The sequence below is a fragment of the Dromiciops gliroides genome, chromosome 2 (assembly GCF_019393635.1).
Source record: "Dromiciops gliroides isolate mDroGli1 chromosome 2, mDroGli1.pri, whole genome shotgun sequence".
NCBI classification, from domain to species: domain Eukaryota; kingdom Metazoa; phylum Chordata; class Mammalia; order Microbiotheria; family Microbiotheriidae; genus Dromiciops; species Dromiciops gliroides.
Genome location: NC_057862.1, coordinates 314604138 through 314630662, shown reverse-complemented (window position 1 = coordinate 314630662; position 26525 = coordinate 314604138).

Sequence of the window (26525 nt, the reverse complement as noted above, 5' to 3'; positions counted from 1 at the left end):
ATTACAATATTAAATAATAGGGGTGATAATGAACATCCCTGTTTCACCCCTGATCTTATTGGGAAGGACTCTAATTTATCTCCATTGCATATAATACTTGCTGATGGCTTTAGGTAGATACTGTTTATTATTCTAAGGAAAGCTCCCCCTATTCCTAAACTCTCTAGTGTTTTTATTAGGAATGGGTGCTGTACTTTGTCAAAAGCTTTCTCTGCATCTATTGAGATAATCATATGATTTTGGTTGGTTTTCTTATTGATGTGGTTGATTATGTTAATAGTTTTCCTAATGTTGAACCAGCCCTGCATTCCTGGTATAAATCCCACCTTGTCATAGTGTATTATCCTGGTGATCACTTGCTGTAATCTCCTTGCTAATATCTTATTTAAGATTTTAGCATCAATATTCATTAGGGCGATTGGTCTATAATTTTCTTTCTCTGTTTTTGCTTTGCCTGGTTTTAGTATCACCACCATATTTGTGTCATAAAACGAATTTGGTAGAACTCCTTCTTCACCTATTTTTCCAAATAATTTGAATAATATTGGAATTAATTGTTCTTTAAATGTTTGGTAAAATTCACCTGTAAACCCATCTGGCCCTGGGGATTTTTTCTTAGGGAGTTCATTAATAGCTTGTTCAATTTCTTTTTCTAATATGGGTTTATTTAAGGATTTTATTTCCTCTACAATTAACCTGGGCAGTTTGTATCTTTGTAAATATTCATCCATTTCATTTAGATTGTCAAATTTATTGGCATACAGTTGGGCAAAATATTTCCTAATTATTGCTTTAATTTCCACTTCATTGGTGGTAACATCACCCTTTTCATTTTTGATACTGGTAATTTGGTTTTCTTCTTTCTTTTTTTTAATCAAATTTACCAATATTTTATCTATTTTATTGGTTTTTTCATAAAACCAGCTCTTAGTTTTATTGATTAATTCTATAGTTTTTTTGCTTTCAATCTTATTAATTTCTCCTTTAATTTTCAGGATCTCTAATTTAGTGTCTAATTGGGGATTTCTAATTTGTTCTTTTTCTAACTTTTTAAGTTGCATGCCCAATTCATTAATCTCATCTTTCTCTTTTTTTATTCATGTAAGCATTTAGAGCTATAAATTTTCCCCTAAGCACTGCTTTGGCTGCATCCCATAGATTTTGGTATGTTGTCTCATTATTGTCATTCTCTTGGATAAAGTTATTGATTGTTTCTATGATTTCTTGTTTGGCCCATTCATTCTTCAGAATGAAATTATTTAGTTTCCAATTGATTTTCATTCTACTTTTCCCTGGCTCTTTCTTACATGTAATTTTTATTGCATCATGATCTGAGAAGGATGCATTTACTATTTCTGCCTTTCTACATTTGACTATGATGTTTTTGTGCCCTAATACATGGTCAATTTTTGAAAATGTGCCATGTACTGCTGAGAAAAAGGTATATTCCTTTCTATCCCCATTCAATTTTCTCCAGACATCTATCATGTCTAACTTTTCTAGTAATCTATTCACCTCTTTCACTTCTTTCTTATTTATTTTTTGGCTAGATTTATCTAATTCTGAGAGGGGGAGATTCAGATCCCCCACTAGTATAGTATTACTATCTAATTCCTCTTGTAACTCATTTAACTTCTCCTCTAAGAACTTGGATGCTATACCACTTGGCGCATACATATTTAATATTGATATTACTTCATTATCTATAGTACCTTTAAGTAAGATGTAATTTCCTTCCTTATCTCTTTTAATGAGATCTATTTTTGCCTGCACTTTGTCTGAGATAAGGATTGCTACCCCTGCCTTTTTTACTTTAGCTGAGGCATAATATATTCTGCTCCAGCCTTTTACCTTTACTCTGTGTGTATCTCTCTGCTTCAAATGTGTTTCTTGTAAACAGCATATTGTAGGGTTCTGGTTTTTAATCCACTCTGCAATTCGCTTCCGTTTTATAGCAGAGTTCATCCCATTCACATTCACAGTTATTATTACTGACTGTCTATTCCCCTCCATTCTATTTACCCCCTTTGTACTTTTCCCCCCTTCTTTCACCCTATTCCTCCTCACCGATGTTTTACTTCTTACCCCTGCCTCCCCCGATCTGCCCTCCCTTTTTATCACCCCCCTCTCTTTTCTTTACCCTTTTCTCCCTTGCTTTTGTCCTTCCTTCTATCAGTCCCCCCCTTTCCCTTCCCCTTTTGTTTCCCTAAAGAATGAGTTAAGTTTCTTTATCCCAATGAACGTATATGTTATTCCCTCTTTGAGTCAAATCTAATGAGAATAGGGTTGAAACCATGTTCCCTCCTCCTTTCTTTCCCTCTATTGTAATAGGTTTTTTTCCACCTCTTCATATGATAAAATTCATCCCATTCCACCTCCCCTTTCCTCTCCTCCCCATAGACTCCCTTTTTATCCCCTTAATTCTTTTGTATCATCACATCAAAGACAATTTATATTTATACCCTCTATATAAAGTCCTTCTCTCTGCCCAAATACATTTACAGTTCTTAACAGTTATGAGTATTATCTTCCTGTGTAGATATATAAACAGTTTAAGCTAATAGGGTAACTTTTTTTCCCCCTCTGTTTACCTTTTTAAACTTCTCTTGAGTCTTGTATGTTGAGATCAAATTTTCTATTCAGTTCTGGTCTTTTCACCAGGAAAGATTGAAAGTCCCCAATGTCATTAAATGTCCATCTTTTCCCCTGAAAGAGAATGCACATTTTTGCTGGGTAATAGATTCTCGGCTGCAATCCAAGCTCCTTTGCTTTCCGGAATATCATATTCCAACCCTTGCGGTCCTTTAATGTTGAAGCTGCCAGGTCCTGAGCAATCCTGACTGTGGCTCCATGATATTTAAATTGCTTCTTTCTGGCTGCTTGGAGTATTTTCTCCTTCACCTGATAACTCTGGAATTTGGCTACAATATTCCTTGGAGTTTTCCTTTTGGGGTCTCTTTCAGGAGGTGATCGGTGGATTCTTTCAATGATGATTTTATCCTCTGATTCTATGATATCAGGGCAGTTCTCCTTAATAATTTCCTGGAATATGGTGTCTAGATTCTTTTTCTGGTCATGGCTTTCAGGCAGTCCAATGATTCTCAAATTGTCTCTCCTCGATCTGTTTTCCAGATCAGTTGTCTTTCCAATGAGGTATTTCACATTTTCTTCTATTTTTTCATTTTTTTTATTCTGCTTGACTGATTCTTGGTGTCTCATGGATTCCTTATCTTCCAACTGTCCCACTTTAATTTTTAAGGCATTGTTTTCTTCAGTGAGATTATGCACCTTTTTTTCCATTTGGCCAAGTTAATTTTTTAAGGTATTGTTTTCTTCAGTGAGATTATGCAGCTTTTTTTCCATTTGGCCAAATGAATTTTTTAAGGCTTTGTTTTCTTCAGCTTCCTTTTCCAAGCTGCTGATTCTTTTTTCATAGTTTTTTTGTTTTGCTTTCATTTCTCTCCCCATTTTTTCTTCTACCTCTTGCAATTGATTTTTAAAATCCTTTTTGAGCTCTTCCAGGAAGGCTTTTTGTTCTTGTGACCAATTCACCTTCCCTTGTGAGGCTTCAGATGTAGACAATTTGAGGCTATTGTCCTCATCTGAGTTTGTGTTGGCTTCTTCCCTATTGATACAGAAGCTCTCAATGGAGAGGGCTCTTTTTTGCTTCTTACTCATTATTGCAGCCTATTTATTTATTCTTTAAGTTGAGGTCTGCTCTGGGGGCACCAGGGTCCCTGTTTTGGGCTTCTTGTGCAGGTGTATAGGTGCTGTGTGACCGGGCTTTTACTCTGAGGCCTTTATGGTGTGTGGAGATCCCCCGCCCTGCACTTCCTGTCTGATTGTGCTCGGCCAGCCAGGCGCCAGACCCCGGCGTCTGATCCCGCAGTTCGTGGCCCTCTCGGCCGGTGCAGGTAGGTTTTTCCACTGTCCTTCTTGGCCACCAGATTTTTGAACCAGGTTCCGGGAGCCTCAGTTGTTCGGCTGTGGCCCCGCAGCTCCTGCTGACTTGCCCCGACCCCCTCGGCTCTGGGTTGCTGCCCTGCGCTGGGCCTCCCTTTTGCCCGAGTCAGACCGACCTTTTCCTGAAGTCTTCTAAATTATCTCTGGTTGGAGGACTGTGTCTCTCTGTCTCTTTGCAGGTTCTGTAGTTTCAGAATCCGTCCAGAGGCTTGATTTAATGTTCGTTTTGAGGGAACAGAAGGAGAGCTCAGGCAGCTTGCTGCTTCCTCTCTGCCATCTTGGCTCCGCCTCTCAATTGATTTTTTAAATCCTTTTTGAGCTCTTCCAGGAAGGCTTTTTGTTCTGGAGACCAATTTACCTTCCCTCGTGAGGCTTCACATGTAGGCAATTTGAGGGTATTGTCCTCATCTGAGTTTGTCTTGACTTATTCCCTATTGATACAGAAGCTCTCAATGGAGAGGGCTCTTTTTTGCTTCTTACTCATTATTGCAGCTTATTTTTTTTTTTTTTAAGTTGAGGTCTGCTCTGGGAGTACCAGGGTCCCTGTTTTGGGATTCTTGTACAGGGATATAGGTGCTGTGTGACCGGCTTTTTACTCTGAGGCCTTTATAGTGTGTGCAGTTCGACCCCCTGCACTTCCTGTCTGAGCGCGGTTGGCCAGGCGCCTGATCCCGCTTGTCCTGTTCGTGGCCCCACAGCTGGCAACTTGCCCCCCCGGCCAGTGCAGGTAGAATTTTCCACTGTCCTTCTTGGCCACCAGATTTTTGAGCCAGGTTCCAAGGGCCTCAGTTGTTCGCCTGTGGCCCGCAGCTCCTGCTGACTTGCCTCGACCCCCTCGGCGCTGGGCTGCTGCCCTGCACTGGGCCTCCCTTTTGTCCAAGTCAGACCAACCTTTTCCTGAAGTCTTCTAAATTGTCTCTGGTTGGAAGACTGTGTCTCTCTGTCTCTTTGCAGGTTCTGTAGTTTCAGAATCTGTCCAGAGGCTTGATTTAATGTTCTGTTTGAGGGAACAGAAGGAGAGCTCAGGCAGCTTGCTGCTTCCTCTCTACCATCTTCCCCATCTACTGAAAATATCTTTTTAAGACAATGTGCAAACTTGAAAGTGATGTATAAATGCTAGTGATAGGATAGGGGATGGAGCTGTGATTTCTTTAGCTTATGGAACTCCCAAATGACAGAATATATTCTGTCATACATATAGAATATATGTGTATACACATATATAAAATACAATATTCTACAATTGTAGAAAATATATACAAATGTAGAATATATATATAAACATACAGGAATATGCATGTATACATACATGTGTATGTACATATATACATACACACACTCCTACACCTACACATACATATACATACAAACATACCACTGCATGTCTTCAACTTCTCTGCAACTTAAAGTCTTAGTTGCTAGGGGGCCTTAGGGGTTAGGTAAATAGCCCAGGGTCATAGATTCAGTATGGTCAGTGGTAGAAATTGAACTCAGATTTTTATGGCTTCAAGACCAGTTCTTCATTCACTATGTAATACAAATTCTCATTATAAATGTTAGCTATTTGTATTACTTTTATTTTTCCATCTGACCTCAGTACTTCATTGACTCAAGAATAAATTATTTCATTGGTATGGATGATCATGTCATTGATAGAGATGCAACCCTCTAAGTTTAGTCTCATTTGATCTTCATGAGTTTCTGTGACTAAAAAAAAAAATACCCCTTTGCAACCAACTTTCTAATGATGAGTCTTTCAGGGCATAGTTAGACTGGTCCTTAGAAAATAAAGACACTATATGTTGTTCACTCCATAAACTGTGCCCTGGAAGTCTTTCCAGCTTGGTCAGATCTGCCACGAATTGCACTCCTTTGATATATCTTTTGGAAATTCAGGGTTATACCCATACCATGATGGAGAATCAGAAAAGGACTATTATACTGTTGCTTGTAAATCTACACTCTGTTCATAACTCCCTCAATGAATCCCTATCTTTATTGTCCATTTTCTGAATGTGACTATTTTTTAAAGGCATCTACGAAAGGCATCTCCTTTCCTTTACCCTAGAACAGTGATAGCTAATCTTTGAGGCAGAGACCCCTGATTAGTCAAAGAATCATTGCAAGGACACCAGTGAATCTATATGTATGCCAAGCATTATTATTTTGTTATGTTATTCTTTTTCCCATAAATATGTACTAATTAAACAACTGGGGGCAGCTAGATGGTGCAATGCACAGTGCCAGGCTTGGAGTCACTATGACCAAAGTTCAAATCAAACTTCAGACACTTACTAGCTATGGGACACTAGGGAAGTCATTTAACCCTAATTGCCTCAGTTTCCTCATCTGCAAAATGAACAGGAGGAGAAAAAGCCAAACCACTACAGCATCTTTGCTAAGAGAAATCTCAAATGTGGTCACAAAAAATAGGATATGACTAAACAACAACAGCAAAGCACAGCTACTGGCTTTTGGGAGTTACAGAATGTTTTTATGTTAAATAATACTTCAAAAATAGTGAACCTTTGCCTTAATTTTTTTTCTAAAACTTTACTCAGCACTCTGTGTTCACTCACATCTTTGTTCTTCACCCATTAGGAGTTGAAAATATTACAACCAACAATCATTGGATATTTATGTCTCCCCTTATTCTCTTCTTTGTTTTCCCAATAACTTCCTTCACAAATTCCAATTCCTTATCCTTCTTTAAAACAGTAAATATTTAATGCAAACTTATAGGTGTTTCTTTGTTTCCTTCCATTCCTGATCCTTTAAAAACTAGCATTCTATTATGCTATAAGAAACAATGAGCAGGCACATTTCAGAAAAACCTGGAAAGATTCACATTGACTGATGCTGAATGAACAAAACCATTTACCATAGCTCTTTAGGAATAGTTCCAATTTGTTTTTTAGAATGGTTGGCTCAGTTCACAACTCTACAAATAATACATTAGTGTTCCACTTTTTTCCACATCTTCTCCAACATTTACTATTTTTCTTTTTTGTCATATTAGCCAATCTGATAGGTTTGAGGTGGTACTTCAACATTGTTTTAATTAGCATTTTTCTAATTAATAGTGATTTAGAACATTTATTCATATGGCAATAGATAGCTTTGATTTCTTCAACTGAAAACTGCCTGACCATTTTTCAACTGGGGAATAACTTGTATTCTTTAAATATGATTCAGTTTTCTATATATTTTAGAAACAAGGCTCTTATCAGAAACACTGGCTTTAAAAATTGTTTCCCAGTTTTCTGCTTTCCTTCTAATCTTGGCTGTATTGATTCTGTCTGTACAAAACCTTTTTAATTTATTGTAATCAAGATGATCCATTTTGCATTTCATAATATTCTTTATCTCTTGTTTGGTCATAACTTCTTCTCTCCATAGATTTTAGAGGTAAACTCTTCCTTGGTCTATACATAGTTATTGCCATGCTTTTTCTGAGTTTTTCCAGCAGTTTTTGTCAAATACTGAGTTTTTATCCCAAAGGCTGGAATTTTGGGTTCAAAAGGATATTCTCTTTTAAGAAGTTCATAAAGAATCATGGGCTATTTGGGCCACTCACACAAATCAGTGCTAATATAGAAAACTGAGTGTTCAAAATAGATAGACTTAACTAGATATTATAAATGGATTTCCCCTGGATAACTAATCACCTTTGATCGAGGCAGATGACATGGTTATATGGGTATATCAATATCATGAAATGTTTTGATGCATGTAATATTGACTTTTAAAAAAAATTGTTTTCTCTGTTTTTTAGTAATATGGCCTTTTATCAGGGAGACCTGACTAATGGCTCTTCTCTTGACATACCTGTTGGCCCCTGGCTGATTGTGCTGACAGTGATCCCCTAGACATGAGGAGAAAACAAATGCCAGCATGTTGTCTTCTTTCTGGGGCTAAGTGTTCTCGGCATGTGATAGAGCACACTGATTAAAGTGCCAAATGGCCTATAATCACATTAAAATGAGAAGTGACCAGAGCTCAGGAAGAAATGGGACATCCCTGTCACCTTTTTTTACTTCTCCTTTAATAGCAATATCTATCTGCTATATTCCAGTTAATGTGAATGTCTATTCATATTTTAGTTACAATGAAATGACTTGCTTTTGACAGATCTCATTATGGTCTGAATAGACCAGTCTAAAATTAACACAGGCTGGTATTAAATGTGATTATGCAAAACTTTTCTGGTGTATGTGTTTTTAGGCAGGAAGATCACATCCTCCTATTTCCCCACTCCCCTATCCACTTTTCCCCCCTTGTAAAATGATATAGGGAACTAGCAGAGATGTAACTGATCCCAGTCAAATTAAAGGAACCTATTGACAATAGCCATTTGAAATTGTAACCCTGGTGGCCCTGTTTTCAGAGGAGTTAAAGCAGAAATCATATGTTGGGCTCAAAATTCATATATTCAGAGTGGGGCTCATTTTCCCTGAGCCCTAAATATACCTCAGCTAAAAGAAGTAAAACAGGTCCTATATAATGCAATCTTCTATTTTCTTGCAACATGAATGAAAGAGCTGCCTCTTCCTCCTTTTTCTATTTAGACAGCTAGTGAGGGTTAAGTTCAGGAAAAGACATGAGGAAACACAGATTTTTTGTTTTTGCTTTTTCCCCAATGACTCAAGAATTTAGTAACTTAGAACCAATCAAAATACATAGTATATGAGGTGAGTAGGAACTGAATATGGCCAAGCCATCAAGTTACATGTCTTGAACCTGATAATCTGAGGTAATCTATTGGAACCATAAACAAGCAAAGTAAAGCAAGTGAAAATAATAATTATCTAATAATTCCTAGGACCTGATGTATCCAATTTTCTCTATATATTTATCAGAATCATTAGGGAACTGGCAAATGTCAGATTCCCTAAGTCTGTATAATCATAGTATTGTCAACACCAATATGTCTCAGTAATAATGTGTGATTCTATGACTCTCAATCATTCAACATCATCATTAGACTATTAGTATTTTTAAAACAGTTTTTGTGTCAGGGAGAAACAGCTTCGTGCCAGTAAAAGAACTTTGCAATTTTCTAAAGGCAAAGGCAGTCTCCTGTTTTGTTTAATGTGTGGCTTAATTCATTGTCCATTTTCTCTGTGTGTGTGTGTGTGTGTGTGTACAGAGAGACAGAGAGAGAGAATGAAATTCACACAATGCCATTTACAATCATAAGCATCAGAAAAGCTTCATCAAATAAAAGGAATCCTTGTTTGCCTTGGACATGAATTCTGGACTATATACCAGCCACTAAAGTGTCAAAGGCAATTGGAAAGTAAGTCCCATTTTGTGCTTCATTTGATCATAAGGATCAGAAGATGATCAAGCAAAGTTATTTTGTTGCAATAACTTTCAGAGAAACTTCTGAATTTTGATATATTCAAATGAATCCCTTTGTTTGAGGAGAGCTTTTAAGGTGACATTTTGCTCTATTTATTCATCTGACAAATATTTATTAAATATTTAGTATGTGATATGTATTATTCTATGCAAGGGGGAATACAGTGACTGAAATGAAATAACTCCTGCCCTTAAAGATTTTATATTCTATTGAGGGAAACAAAGTGAATGAAGGTTAGCGATTAGATGATGTACATAAATGTATGCACACATACATACATCAATACACCTGTATATATAAACAAATGTATGTGCACATGCCTTTATGTAAATATTGAGATACCTGCATGCATACATATATACATTTTGGGAGGGGCAGACCATTGATACTGTGGTTAGTCTGTCACTTAGCATTTTTCAAGCATCTACTATGTTTTCAAGCATCTATTCAAAACTTTAAAAAATGTTTAAAATTGTTTTAGCATGTGATTGAGGGGAAATATATATTAACTTAAGAAAAAAAGATAGAATGTTAATTCTTTTTTACTTAATGGTATTTTTTCCAATTACATGTAAAGATAATTATCAACATTCATTTTTATAAGATTTTGAGTTACAGTTTTTCTTCCTCCCTCCCTCTTCCCTATGATAGCAAGCAATCAGATATAACTTATACATGTACAATCATGTTAAACAAATTTCCACATTAATCATGTTGTGAAAGAGAAATCCGAACCAAAGAGAAAAAGCATGAGAAAGAAACAAAAACAAAAATAAAGCAAAAAGGGTATACTATGATATGCATTCAGGCATCATAGTTCTTTCTCTGGATGTGGAGAGCATTTTCTATCATGAGTATTTTAGAATGGTCTTTGATCATTGTATTGCTGAGAAGAGCTAAGTCTATCATAGTTGATCATCACACAAGACTAGCAATACCACTACTAAGTCTGTATACCAAAGAGATTAATAAAAAGGGAAAAGAACCCACATGTAAAAATCATTCTAGAAGCTCTCTTCGTGGTGGCAAAGAATTGGAAATTGAGAGGATGTCCATCAATAAAGGAGTGGCTGAACAAGTTGTAAGATAAGAATGTAATGGATACTATTGTGCTGTAAGAAATGAGGAACAGGCAGATTTCAGAAAAACCTGGAAAGACTTATAAGAACTGATGCTAAGTAAAGCAGGCAGAACCAGGAGAACAGTGTGCATAGTAAAAGCAACATGTGTGATGATCCACAGTGATACATTTAGCTCCTTTCAGTAATACAATGATTCAAGACAATTCCAAAGGACTTATAAGGGAAAATGCTCTCCACATCCAGAAAAGAAAGAAAAAACAAAAACAACTGTGGGATCTGAATGCAGATTGAACCATACTATTTTTACTTTTTGTGTTTCTTTTCTTTTTTTTGAGGTTTTCCCCTGTTGTTCTGATTCTTCTTTCACAACAAAAATAATGTGGAAATATATTTTATGTGATTGTACATATATAATCTATATCAGATTGCTTTCTGTCTTGGGGAGGGGGATAGAAGGGAGGGAGGGAGAAAAATTGGAACTCCTAATCTTATATAAAAAAAGAATATTTAAAACTATCTTTACGTGTAACTGGAAAAAAATAAAAAAATATTAAGATTGGAAAAAGAGGATATCCTTGGAACTCTGTCAGGATTTCAAAATCTTTTGTTCTGCTCCTCTTAGGTAAGACAATTCTATAAATTATTATTTTTTTAAAGAACAAAATAGATTAATCTAGTTACAAATTATATTTTGAGAGATCAGTGACATTTTTGGTGTAAGCAACTGCTCCCTTGACAAAGAGAATAGTTCTACCTCCTCATTCTATGAGATTTTTATTCATGTTTCCCAAAAAATCATCCATAAAAGAACCTGTCAGTGTACTAAGTAACTTCATCTTGGTTTTTATTTTGTTTTGTTTTCCTTTGCTTTGCTGATTTGTTTTGGTTCATTTTTAAAAAGTTTTTTATAGACACTTACATGCCCCTCAAACTATCAATATGTATCTCACTATATAATTGGACAAACTCTATTTCCAATTTAACATGACCTTGAAAATGGATTTTACATGACTTCTCCTACATAAACTATAGCAAGATATAACCTCCTAACACCCATAATGTATTTTTTTTCATTGTGTTTTGGGTTACTTATAATTTTGATTCTAAGGTAACAGTGTTCAATGTTCCTGGCTAAACACCAGACTTAAGAGAAGCACTTTTGTTGCAGTAGGCTGGGGAGCATCATTAAAAGCACTGTATAGCACCCTAAATGTAGCTCAATCTAGTTTCTTCCTCAAATATAGGGCAAGTTCATTGTCAATGTACAGAATTTTCCCAAGGTACACATATTAAAGGAGTTATTTAAAGGGTTGTCTATCCAGTTACAGGTCACAAATGTATTTTTAAAAAAACAAACTAAACTAAAACATAGCTATTAAAAATAGCTCCACAAATTCAATATTCACAGTATTTGTCATTAATCATTTTATCTAATCACTGATTTGGTCAAATTCATAACCACTCACTATATTGGTCTGTATATAAGCCATAAAATCCCCAATCTAATTAGAATAAAATCTAAATATAATCAGTGACAATTTTTCCATAAAAATCTATGCTTTCTTTTTGTTATTTTCAGTATACAGAGTATAATCTATATGCAGATGAATCTGATACTAATCACTAATTAGTACTAATAATTAGTATTAATACACTAATGTGTAGCCATTTCCTTCATGTTCTTGTTGTTGTTTATGGAAAAGACACAGAAAAATTAAGTTTAAGACTCCAACATTACTATACCCACTTACCCACTGGAGGAATATGTAATTTTCCTCCTATTCAATTGTAGTTCATAGAAGAGGTTTTTTTTGATAGGCCAAATGTCTGGGTGATGGGTCAATTATTCATGGAAACTTAGTATTGCCATTCTAGAATAAATCTTCCACCTCTTCTCTGAAGTGGTTTGGTAAGTAACTGAGGTAGAACTTTGAAAAGTTTCCTGTATTTGAGTAGAGGCATAAATACGGTAAGGAATTCTGAGGTAGATGTGAGAATGAAGAGCATTGCAGGCATGGAGTAGTAAAAAGGTGCAGAGATGGGAGATAGAGAGCCATATATGAGGCAAATAAACTTGATGAGCTTATAGGGTTTAGAAAGGGCATTAATGTATTGTAAAGCTCTACATGCAATTCTGGGTCTGGTTGTGAAGATTTCAAAAGCCAAACAGAAGAGTTCATAATTTATCATAGGTGAATTAGGATGCAACTATGGTTGCTTACATAAAAGAAAGACATGGAGCAGGGGGTAAGAGACAGAGCCAAGATGGTGGAGAAAAGGCCAAAGAACTCTCCTGAGTTCTCCCAAAATCGTCTCTAAAAACTTTTTTAAATGCCTCAAAACAAATTCTGGAGAGGCGGAACCCACAAAAGGACAGGGTTAAACATTTTTCTAACCCCAGACAGCATGGAAGTTCAGCAGGAAAAGTCTATTACACTGTGGTGAGTGTGGAGCACAGGCTGTGTCTCAGCAAACCAGCAGAAGGCCTTGGGAGTGACCAAGTAGGCAATCATTGTGGCTGTTTCCTCAACTCTCATCCCATAGATGGTAAGGGGGTAGAATAAATGATCAGGAGGAGAATACATGGGTCCCTTTGTTGGCACAGAGTGAACGACTCTGTTGCATTAATAGCACATAGATCCCTGTCACAGTCCTTAGTCACAGTCCCAAGGTGAGGAGCACACGAGAGCTTGTAGTCCCATGGGAATGGGGGGCCTTCAGTACAGTTCCAGGGCAGAAAAGAGTGTTTGTTGCAACTTACAGGACAGAAGAAAAGTAAACACACATCTCCTTAGATGATACTATCTTGGAAGAAATGAAAGTTTACAAACCTCCAGAACTATCTGTACAAAAAAACCTGAAGCTTTGGTCAGTTCCCCCTCCATTCCGGGAGCAGATCCCAACTTTCACATCAAGTTAAAATTCAAGAAATAGGCAGAAAAAATAAGCAAACAGCAAAAAGAAAAGATCCTCACCATAGAAAGATACTATCATGGCAGGGAAAATGAAAACATAAACTCAGAAGAAAACAACCAAGTCAAAACTATTACATCCAGAGCCTCATATAAAAAGGTAGATTGGTCTCAGACCGCAAAGAATTGCTGGAAAATCTCAAAAAGGGATTTTGAAAAAAAGAAAAAAACAAAAGACATAGAAGAAAATTGGGAAAACAAATGATAGTGATGCAAGAAAACCATAAAAGAAAGATTCAACAACTTGGTTAAGGTTAAAGGCTCAAGATTCAAGACTCAACTCATAAGAACGTTCTCATTTTTAGGGTAGTTAGAAGGAGTGTATATAGACAGGACATGAGTATGAGTTGCATGTGATGGAATGATTAAAAAATAAAATTAAGGGGTGAAAAAAGAGCAGTGCATTGGGAGAAGGGAAAAGGGAGAGCTAGAATGGAGTAAATTATCCCACATAAAAAGGCACAAAAGAGCTTTTATAATGGAGGAGAAAACTGGGGAAGTTGAGGAGAGCATTGGAACCTTACTCTCATAGGAATTGGATCAAAGAGGTAGTAACATGCATACTCAGTTGGGTATAGATATGTTTCTTACCATACAGGAAAATAGTAGAGGGAGGGGATAATAGAAAGGAAAAAGAATTGTGGGGAGAAGTAATAAGAAGCAAAAATACTTTTGAGAATGGATATGGTGAAAGGAGAAAGTAGAATAAATGGGGGAAAATAGATGGATAATAGCTAGTAATCATAGTAATAGTAATCACAAGTATAAAATTTTTTTACAAGTTTACAGGTCTCATTTCTCAAATATATAGACAATGACTTAAATGTATAAAATAAGAGCCATTTCCCAATTGATAAATGGTCAAAGGAGATGAGCAAATAGGTTTCAGAAAAAATAATCAAAGGTATCTGGAGTCATATAAACATTCTCTAAATCCTTATTCATTGGAGACATGCAAATTGAAACAATCATGAGGTATAAGCCACAACTATCAGATTGACTAATATGACAGGGGAAAAATGTGGGAGAGGATGTAAAAAAATTGAGACATTAATAAACTCTTGGTAGAGTTGGCAACTGATCCAACCATTCTGTAGAGCATTGGACCTATACCCAATAGCCTATAAAACTGTGCATACCCTTTTACCCAGCAATATCACTACAAGTTATATACAAAATATAAAAAAGGAAAAGGATGTACATGTACAAAAATATTTATAGCAGCTCTTTTTACCGTAGCAAAGACCTGGAAATGAGGTAATGCCCATTAAATGAGAAATGGCTGAATAAATAATGGTATAATTGTGATGGAATACTCTTATGCTAAAAGAAATGATGAGCAGGATGCTTTCTATGAATTCTTGTAAATGAACATATTTAGATGAACTGATGGAAAATGAAATGAGCAGAACCAGAACATTGTAAATAGTTATAGTAATATTGGAAGAGGATCAACTGTAAATGACTTAACTAGTCTCAACAATACAAAGATCTAAGACAATTCCAAAGGACATGAGATGAAAAACACTATCCATTTCCAGGGAAGAACTAATGGAGTCTGAATACAGATCAAAGCCTACTTTTTAAAAACTAGATTTATTGTTCTTGTTCCCAATCACTAAAGGTCTTCCATAGAGCTAAATTATAACTTGTTTGGGTTTTTTTAATTTAATGCTGCATTTAAAAAGCACAGAGAATTTCCATACATAAATCAAAACATGCAAAAATAGGACTGTATATGAAATTATTAATTCTATCTCATACCAGTTGCTCTAAGTATATAATTATATAATTTCATTTTTAAAGTTCTGCTTGTCATGTATTTGATCTTCCCTTGAGTGAATCTGAAATATTACAATGACTCCTTAAAACTATTAGTATTACATTATTATTACTAACAAAACCTCCCATTAACCTTCCTTTTTTACTCCCAAATTCTCCCTCCACAAATGGGAAAGTGGAGGTTAATCCACGCTATGGCCACGTCTAGAAATAATACTTTTTCCATCTGGTGTCCACTCCTTCAGTATGAAAAAGGGTAACATGTTTAAAGTATTTTCAGGTCTCCTGGAGGCTTGGTTCTTTGTATTCATTAGTTTCAAAATTGTTTTCTCTTTATCTTGTCCTTATACTGGTTTAAATTCTTCTGACTCTGTTCACTTCACCCTACATCAATCAGTTCATACTACCCAGGATTCAATGAAGTCACCTCTTATCACTTCCTATAATGAAACAATGTTTGTTGAACCATTTCCCCAATTATCTAAGGCTATCTAAAAGACCTTAGGTACCACTTAACTCTTAATCCCAACATTAGGATAAGGACATGTTTTTATGATGACTCTTACCTCCCTAGTACTTTCACCTTCTTAATGAAGTGCTCCCTGTTCCCACCATTAACTTTAGTTTTACATACTTCTACACAAAAAAAATTTACATCTATGATTAATCTCTTTTGTGTATTTATATACACCTCTGATGTACCCCAATTATGTGAAATAAAAAGGTTCACCCTTCTTTTCTATTAAGTTTTTGTTTTCCGCTCTTGGTCTTATCACTCTTCAAACCCTAAAGCTAGAACTAGTCCACCCCTCTCCCAACTTCCTCTGAGGACATTAAGGTTCTAAAGGCCTACCAAAAGTTTCTTCCTCCCCCATCCCCATTTAAATGTTAGCACTAAACTGATTCAACCATTCTGGAGAGCAATTTGGAACTATGCACAAAGGGCTATGGAACTGTGTTTACCCTTTGACCCATTAATATAACTACTAGGTCCACATGCCAAAGAGATCACAGAAAAGGGAAAAGGACCCACATGTACAAAAATATTTATAGCAGCTTTCTTTGTGGTGGCAAAGAATTGGAAATTGAGGGAATGCCCATCAATTAGGGAATGGATGAACAAGTTGTGGTATGAATATAATGGAATACTATTGTGCTATAAGAAATGATGAGCAAGCAATTTTTAGAAAAACCTGGTCTTAAGTGGACTGATGCTGAGGGAAGTGAGCTGAATCAGGAGAACATCGCACAACAACATTGTGTGATAATCAACTGTGATGGACAGACTTAGCTCTTCTCAGCAATACAATGTTCCAAGACAATTCCAAAGGACCCATGATGGAAAATGCTCTCCACATCCAGAAAAAAGTACCATGGAACCTGAATGCAGATTGAATCACACTGTGTTCCACCTTTATTTTTTTTCTTCTAAGTTTTTTTTTTCCCTTTTGTTCTACTTCCCCTTTAACATGACTAATGCATAAATGTTCTATGGGACTGCACATATATAACCCACCTCAAATTGCCCTTTGCCCTGGGGAGGGGGTAAAGGAGAGAAAAATTTGGAACCAAAAATCCCATAAAAAACAAACACTGAAAAATCCTATATATAACTGTAATAAAAAATGCTTAATGCTTTTTAAAAAGTTAGCACTGTATCATGCAACTCTCAATTATTCCAATAAATTGACCTTTCTAGATTTCACTGAACTCATTTGTTTCTTCTATTCCAAACTTCTTCCTCAGCTCTGGTCTTTCCACCAAAAATTCTTCAAAATCTTCTACTGTATTAAATGTCCACTTTTTCCCATATAGGACCATACCATGTTTTGCATGATAGCTCATTCTTGGTAGTAAGCCCAATTCTTTTGCCTTTCTAAATATTGTATTCAAAGATTTCCTCTCATTTATGTTTAAAGCAGCCAAGTCCTATGTGATCCTAACTATAACTCCTTGGTACTTGAACTGCTTTGTTCTGGATTCTTGTAGTATTTTCTCTTTGACATGTAGGTCCTGAATTTTGACTACTAAATTCCTGGGAATTTTTATTTTGGGATTTATTAGAGGAGGTGACCTATGAATTCTTTCTATATTTATTCTGCCTTCTGTTCCTATTGAGTGTGGGCAGTTCTCACTTATGATTTCTTGAAATATAACATCCAAGCTTTTTACTAGATCAATGTTTTCAGGGAGCCAAATAATTTTTATACTATCTCTTCTTGACCAGTTTTCCAAGTCAGTTGTTTTTGTTACCAAATACCTTACATTTTCTTCTTCCAGCTTTTCAATCTCTTCATTTTCTTCTAATTTCTTGCTGTCTTGAGGAGTCATTGATTTCTATTTGATGTACTCTTGTTCTCAAGGACTCCACTTCTTGGGTAGTGTCTACTATTTTCTCTCCTAAGTTATTTATTCTATTTCCAAGTCTTTCCTCCAGATTTTTTATTTCATTTTATATCTTCCTTCATTACTTCTAGGAATTCATGGAGTAATTGTGGAAAATCCACATTTTCCTTTGAATCTCTGTTTACATTTGTTATGGAGTTGCTTTCACTTTCAAGAGCATCTCCAGATTTAATACTGGATGATGTTTTCATCTTTAATGTAGTCATCTCTCCACGTTTAGTTTCAGAATTGAGATTTTGTGCTAAGGCATGACTATATTTCCTCATAAGTATCAGGGTAGGTCGGCTGCAGGGTCTTACTCTCAATCCCTTGGATTCTTACGCTGACTTCCACATCCTCGGATTAAGTGTCTTAATCTTTAAGTTTTAGAGCTGAATACTCAAGGGGCACTTGTCAGGAAAGAAACTCAGACCCCCTAGGTCAGGAATGTCCTGGGGTATGATGGCTGTGAGTGCCTACTACACTTCAGTCCTCTAGCACTTCCAAGTACTCCACTCAAAAGTTTTTTTGGGGTTTTTTGGGGGGAGTTTTACAATGGAAAAAGTCCTCTTGATTCTTCACTTTTGCAGGCTACAGTCTTGGCTGAAATGGGAGATTTCTTTCCATTCCTGTGTTTTCTATTCCCTGACTGATTTTTCAGTTCTCAGGTAGATGTCACTGACTCGTAGTTTCTCACTGGATTTCACTGTAGAAAGGACTTCAGAGATTGTTGAAGTAGATACTCAGGAGGTAGGTGGTCTGCCTTCAGTCTCAAAATCCAGACAGCCAATCCTAGATGCTAACTTGTTGGAAATGTTGGAGGGAATTATTGTTCAGAAATGGGTTCACTTAGATGACCTCTTCAAACTATGAGTCTCTTTAACTACTCAAAAGGAGTCATCCTAAAAGTTTTTCTTCTCTGTGGTTTCACAGGAATTCTGATTCCCAAAGTTGGTTCCTTTAGAGTCAGCACTGTGATTTTCCTGGGACTAGAGGAAATCATGTAACTATGGTAAGACTTGAGAGCACTGAAATTTACCCTCACTCCCTTCCTTGATTCCCTACACTCCTTCCGCTCCAACATACCAGCCTTCTCCACAACCTCACCTCCAGGCCAATTGGGTGAAATAGTTAATTAGTGAAGCATCAAAGAATGACTTGTGTGATAGATGGATTGGAGTGATGAAAGATGAATATGTTGAAGTGGCTCAGAGAGATGAGTTAAAGAGTTATTATAATTAGTATAAGCAATAAGTAATGATGTCCTGAAATAATACGATAGCTGCAAGAGTAGTGATACAAGATATGTTATGAAAAGAAAATGGTAGAGTGTAGTAAGTAAATGGCTATGGGGTAAAGGAGAATGAGGTGTAGAAGATAATTCAGATATTTTGAACCTAGGGCACTAGAAAGAGGGTCATGAACTCTATAGAAAAAAGGGAGTTTATAAAGAGGAATGTGCTTAAGAAGAAAGATAGAATTATATTTTGGACATGTTGAGTCTGAAATGTCTATGGGACTTTTAGTTTGCAATGTTTGACAGACAATTTGTGATGAGATGATTTCCAAAACAGAGACTGGGGCCTGATATATAAAGTTGTGAGTTTTCTACATAGATATAAATCAAAGCAATAGGAGATGCTGAAGTCATCAATAGAAATAAAAGAAGGAAGCCACAGATAAAACCTTGGGGTACCCTGATGGTTAGCAGGTATAATTGCAGCTTTAAAAAATCATCAAAGAAGATTGAAAAGGAGTGGTCAGACAAGTAAGAGAGTAGTCATGATAGAGTAATATCCTTCTAGTTCAGGGAATAGAAGGAGAGAATCATTAGCAACGTCAAATGCTGCAGAGAGACTAAAAAGGATGAGAACTGAAAAAACAGATTAAACAGATTTGAAAATTAAGAAATTGTGGGTAACTTTGTAAGATGAGTTCTAATTGAATGATGACAGACTGGAAAGGATTGAGAATGGCAGACAGACTGCAAAGGATTGAGAAATAAATGAGAGGTAAGGAAGTGAAGGTGACGAGTGCAGAGAGCTTTTCCAAGAAATTTTGTCAAGAGACAATATCATCTAAGCCTTTCCCTGACCCTGACACCAAATCCATCCCTTTTACCAGATTCCCTGTATTTGTTGATGGAATCTTCATGATCCCAGTAGCACAGTCTTAAAACCCCAAGCTTCCACTTTCTCCTCTCCAATTATCCTTTTAAGAGTTGCAAAAATAGTCTTCTTAAGGCATGGGTCAGATCCATTCCTATAATTTCTAAGAAAAAAATGCAAATTCTGCAAAATGTAATTCAAGGGCCTCTACTCTCTGCCTCCAATTTATCTTCCCAAGCTATTTCACATTCCTCTCATAACAAATTATACATTATACAGGTAGCTATTCAGCAGGCTCAGAATTTGATCTCCTACCTCCGTACATTTGTACAAGTTATCAACAGGCCAAAAAGGTATTCCCTTTTCATCCTTCCCTGAGAATCTGTATCTTCATTCAAGACTTATCTCAAGAGCTCCCTACTTTTGAAGTGTTCTCTTTCTCCCAAATGAATTAAATTCAAACCAACTCAAGAAATATCTACTAGGTTGGCTACATGTAAGTGCTAGGTCCTAGAAATGCAAAGGAAAAAATGAAAATTCCTGTCTTCAAGGATCTTATTTTGTTTTGGGGTGGCACAATATGCAAACAAATAAGGAAGATAGAGACTGGACCTCTGATTTCAGTAGCATATGGGATTCTCAGATGAAGAAATTCCCCCTAAGACTACAAGTTCATACCTTCTCAGAAACCAATAGGTTTTGTTGTTTTTGTTTTGGGTTTTGCAGCGGGGGGGGGGTTGTAATAACTTTAGTATGAAATTGAGTTATTTTTTTCTGGTTCCAAGGTGGACTCTTTATTCTATACTACTTCTCAGTGCCTCTTTATAAGTAAGTAAATATGTAATTTCAAGAGAAAAGGAAAGCACTAAGCTGACATTGTCTCCTTCCTTAGATCCCTTTGCATTTGTCAGTGTACTTATATAATATTGGCTCCTTGGATGTAGGGACTGTTTCCTTTTCTTCATTATATCTCATGCCTTGCACAGTTGCTGTCACATAATGGGTGTTTAACAAGGGCTTGAATTGAATTGAATTGAATTGAATTCCTAAACTTATTCATTCTCTATGGTTCTGCATTCAGATAAGGAAGCCCCTTTTCCAAGGGGCTCACAAATAAGCTCTATAACCTCACAAGGTGGAATGAGATTTAGAAAACCAGGAAAGTTTCAGGTTTGTGCGTACATTTACCCTAATCTTCAAAACTCCCTATAGGTGAAAAAAAAAAAACTCCTATCAGAGGAGTATAGAGTGATGCAAGATATATTATGAAACGATGGGAAGACAGATGCCAAGACTGGAAAAGGTTTCATTCCAGGAGGAATAGGCATAGGCATTCTCCACTTTAGCATGATAATAGCAGGTATCCAAGCCAAGAATTATTGAAGGTCTTATTTAAGATGTTTTTTAAAGCCTCCCAGAGATTTTCCAGTGAAAAAGTAAATAAACAATGCACAGGGTGAGATGAGGCCCAGCTTCTCCCTAAATACAGAATTAGACAGTGCCCTGGTAAACCAAGGAGAACATCTGGTTGCTCCAATCCAACACTGTCTTACAGCTTTCCACATTAAGAATTTCACCACAGAATGGCCACATTTTGCCTGCCTTTTACTTGTCTTCTCTGAGTTTGTTAATTTCTTTAGCATGCAGAATGAACAGCCCAGGGACTCAGTCTCCAAAGGAGCAGTAAATAAAGGGGAAAAATCTAGCAAATCACAGAAAGTGGTATGCTAAGCATTATGCAAACTAGTGTGTATTTGAAATACCATTGCTCACTTGATGTTATGTTGAACTAATAATAGGCAGTATTTTCATTATGGACAGGAAAAAATGTAACATGTCACTCCTTTATCCTGGATAGAATCCCATGAGGGGAAGGGGCATTGCCAAACTGTCAGGAGACTTTTTAATGCAAATCTAAATGTATGTGATTGAGGGGTATAATGGACCATGAGTAATCTGCTAGAATCCCGTGAACCAAGAGGACTCCAGCTGTGACTGCTCTGTGCTGCTGTCTACAGGCTAAAGAGAAGCTGGCTTTACCAGGACAGCAAACTATTAGTGAGCTTTAGATCCAATGAAAGGAAACTGGGACTGGGCATTTTTCATGTTGCCCATAAAAAGCATAATTAAGCAGCTCCATGCTCTTCCCTTGGGAAGCTTCCTCCTGATAACTAGCTCATTAGAATCAGGAAATCAAGGAATCAGAGAAACTCAGATCTGGAAGAAATCTTAGGGGACAACTAGTCCAGCCTATAGCTGAAAAATAATGTCTTCTACACACCCAACATATGCTTACCAGACTTTGCTTGAAGAGCAATAGAGGGGGGAAGGGGGAACACTCCCAATTCCATTCCATTTTGGAGCAACTAATTTTAAGAAGCTTTTTCTTTACATAATGCCTTAATTTGCCTTTTTACAACTTCCATCTATTATTCCTAGCACTCCTCTGTAGATGTAAACAAGTAAGTTCAACACCTCTTCCCCATGATAGTTTATCAAGAACTCAAAGAAAAGTATCATCAGTTATCATATTCTTGAATCTTCTTTTCTTCAGATTAAATATCCCCAGCCTCGTCTCCTGATCATTTTTAGCATAGGCTAGAGACCCATTACCATTCTTCTTGCCCTCTACTGGAGGCTCTTCTGTTTATCAACTGCACTAAACTGTGGTGCCTGGAACGAAATATATAATTGATGTGGTCTGAGTTTGGAAGACAGAATATAAGATAGCTAAACCTTACTTACAGGCTGGAAACTCTGTCTCTCTCTCTCTCTCTCTCTCTCTCTCTCTCTCTCTAGGTGGGGAAATGAAGTTTAAGCCTAGGATCACAGAGCTAGTAACTGTCAAGTATCTGAGACTGGATTTGAACTCAGGTCTTCCTGAATCCAGAGCTTGCGCTTTATCCACTAACTGCCCCCTCTCTTTTTTTTTTATTATTATTTTATTTTTGTGAGGCAATTGGGGTTAAGTGACTTGCCCAGGGTCACACAACTAGTAAGTGTTAAGTATCTGAGGCCAGATTTGAACTCAGGTCCTCCTGACTCCAGGGCTGGTGCTTTATCCACTGTGCCACCTAGCTGCCCTGCCCCTCTCTTAATGAAAACCAAGAACCACATTAGTTTTTGTGATTGCAATAACATATTGTTGACTTATATTGAAACTTCAAGCCACTAAAGTCTTCTTCCCCCTTTATTAAATCTTCATCTAAGTCATGCTTACTAACCACTAGTACCACCCCCTCAAAAACAAAACAAAACAAAAGAAACTCTGTCTTTGGATCCCTTCTCCCTCAATATTATTTTTGTTTGTTTGTTTTGTTTTTTGGTGAGGCAATGGGGGTTAAGTGACTTGCCCAAGGTCACACAGCTTGTAAGTGTCAAGTGTCTGAGGCCAGATTTGAACTCAACTCCTGAATCCAGAGCCAGTGCTTTATCCACTGCGCCACCTAGCCGCCCCCCCCAATATTATTTTTGCTTGGTGATCTCATCAGTTCCCATGTATTCAGTTTCCATCTTTATATAGATAATTTTCATATCAATTTATTTAGCCCCTAATCTATCTCTTGGGATTTAGTCTCACATATCAATATACCTTTTGGACTTCTTGAACTGGATTTTCTATATGCAGCATCCTAAAAATGTTTCAAATCTCTTTTATTATTGAATATCCATCTTTTGAACTGTATAGTTAATTTCAAATGTGCTAGCTAGTTCAACCCAAACTATATCATGTGTGAGATTGCTCTTCAAAACACATTCCATTCTTTCCTCCTTTATTCTAAAGGGTGCAGGGTAGTCTTGTGTTTTTTGAACATCTTTTTCCTTTGTATTTGAAAATGTTAATTCTGATGGCTTGTAGAACTTCCTCTTGCTGAATTGAATAGTTAAAATTAACCACTATTTACCATAGAGTTTCAGCCTTGAATTATTTTATTCTGGAGGCAAACTCTATAAGAAGATAATAAATAATAATAATAATAATAATATCATTTAAATAATCCACTAAAGTTTGTAAATCACTTTATAAAAATCATCTCATTTTATCCTCAAAAATAGGAATTATTATTATTATTATTAATGCAACCATTATTATTCCAATTTTATAGAAGTAGAAACTGAGGCTCAAAGATGTCAAGTGACTTGCTCATATGCACAGTATCAGAAGTATTAACTGAATCCAAGTCTTCATGAATTTAAATCTATCACTCAATCCTCTATAACATCTTATCCCTCAATAACAGTGTCTTCCAAAGTCCTAAAGGCAATGTATATTTTGTAACATACTATACAATATGATTCATTTATGCTAACATGACATAGTTGATAGAGAGTTGGCCTCAGGGTCAAAACCTCAGTTAAATTTTTCTCTTAGACACATAGTGATTGTGTGATCCTGGGAAATTCACATAATGTTTTAGTGCCTGCTGTAATTTCATTAAGACTAAAAGTTAGGAGAAGGTGCTGGTCTACCATTAATAGAAGAATTTCTTTACTGGGAGCTCTATATACCAATTATATCACTCATCAGATTAGAACACGCATACCATATGCATACATATATGGATGCAACGAAGTATACATGCACATATGTGCACATATCTATACTTACCTATATATACATATCTGTTTATTTATATTATGTTTTCCTTGACACCATATGAATTACAAATGATAATGGCATCTTTTCCCTCTCAGTACCAATCAGCATCATTCATTCTGCAGTAATTCTGTTCCCCTCTTACTTGCCTTTGTACAAATTCAAAATTATCATACTCAGGGTCTTTAGTCTTGCTATATATTGAGCATTTTAAGTATGTGTTCCTTTAAAGTGTCATTCATCAGCTTAATTAGCCCTAAAGGAAGCATTTGTTTCAAATTAGGAGCAGTAGCATCTCTGGAAAGGACATAATGACATTAACAATGGCAACTTGTTTAAGTAATGGGCCTTTTAAGGCTGATTTGTAAATGAGACTGACTGAGCCCTGCAACATTTTAACTAAGTTAGTTTTCTAAGACTTCAAAAACATCTGACTACTGATATCCACAAAGCACCCTCATCATCATCAACCCATGGGCAAGAAAACTGCCCTGCAATAGGATACTTATTGTCAGAATTGCCAAGGGAAAATAAATTACACCATCAAAACGTAGTGTTAAAGTGAAAAGAGAGACGGTTTTAGAATCAGAGAACCTAAGCACTACCAGGATGACCTTAGACAAATCATTTTTCTCTCTGTTTCCCAATTTTCATAGCTATATAATGAATTAGTTGTACTAGATTGGCTCTGAGGTCCTTTACAATTCTGTATCTATGATTTTCATTCAACTATGAATTCTTATTAATTATTTTTTTTCCTACGTTCCTAATGACTTGGTGAAAAGCAACTACCTTTCCCCTCATTTCAATAAATATGAGGTCAGAGTGGTACAATAGAAATGGGGCTGGATTTGAAGCTGGAGGAGCTGGGTTAAATTTCAACCTCTGCCACTTATTATATGTGTGCCCTTAGACAGGCTAATTATCCCTTCTGAAGGTGTTGGGCTAAATAATAGATTCAGTGCTGTAAAAAATGTTACAGATGATATAATCTCAAGATAATGTTCCTGAGTTCCCTCCTATCCCTACATCAGTGACCCTCTGTTTTTATAATCAATTACCCTGTGATCCACCATGGCAATTAACAAAGACTATACATGCCTATCCATATACATACGTATATACATGTGTTTGCATATAACTTGTAAATACATCTCCAAGAAGATGTCTAACTAACTCCCTAATACCTAGTATAAGCTAAAACTAATGATAAATATTTAGGACAATATAAAGAAAGTTTGTGTCTATATTAAGAGTCAAGATGAGGATCCAAAAACAGATAAGGCCAGTCTTTAGGATGAATAGGATATTGATATTGGGTATTTGTAAGAAGAAGAACCACTAGACTCTTATCTTGTTTGTTTTTGTCTTCTGAAGATAGTAATCTTTGTGTGGTGAAGGATAGGACACAAAGGATTAGCAGAGAATTCAAAACTTAAATTAATGAGATGAATAGATAATATCTAGCTGATGTCAAAGATTCCTAGTCACAAGAGCCAGAAGAAATACATGCTTGAGTTTTTTTTGGTTTTGTTTTTCTGTGGGGCAATGGGGGTTAAGTGACTTGCCCAAGGTCACACAGCTAGTGTCAAGTGTCTGAGGCCAGAACTCAGGTACTCCTGAATCCAGGGCTCGTGCTTTATCCACTTTGCCACCTAGCTGCCCCCATGCTTGAGTTTTAAAAGAAATTAAAAATTTTATTGCTGATGTTTCGTTGAGAACCTTTCAAATATTGAAGAATAATAAAATTATCTTATAATTAGAGAAAAATTAAACCTAATTTTAAGAGTAAAAGGGGTAGAGTCTATGAATTATAGACCAGAATAAGGTCAAGGACAGTTCACTAGGGTGCTACCCTGAAGACTTTTATCTGAGTTAACAATGACTCATTAATGACTACTCTTTGGATTAAGTCATTGACCAGTTGCAAGTTCACTTAATTCACTGCCATCTAGCCCATATAACCAGCAAGCTTGACTTCTGGCAATGTTTTAGAAGACATTATAAGAGCATGATTTGGGACTAATTGAAAGGTAACCAGTGATCATGAACAAAAAGTTTCTAGGCAATATTCCAGGCTAATATGATCCTTTTTTTACTCAATCCTTTTGAGGTATACTATATCCCTGGCTAAGTTTTCTATATTTTAAGCTGTAGTCCAGAAATCGCTATCCAGAGACCAGAGACAGACTCCTTAGATGACTATTCATTTCCCAAATGTAAAACATGTATGGAAACACTTTACTTACTAGACATACTTCAAAACAATGA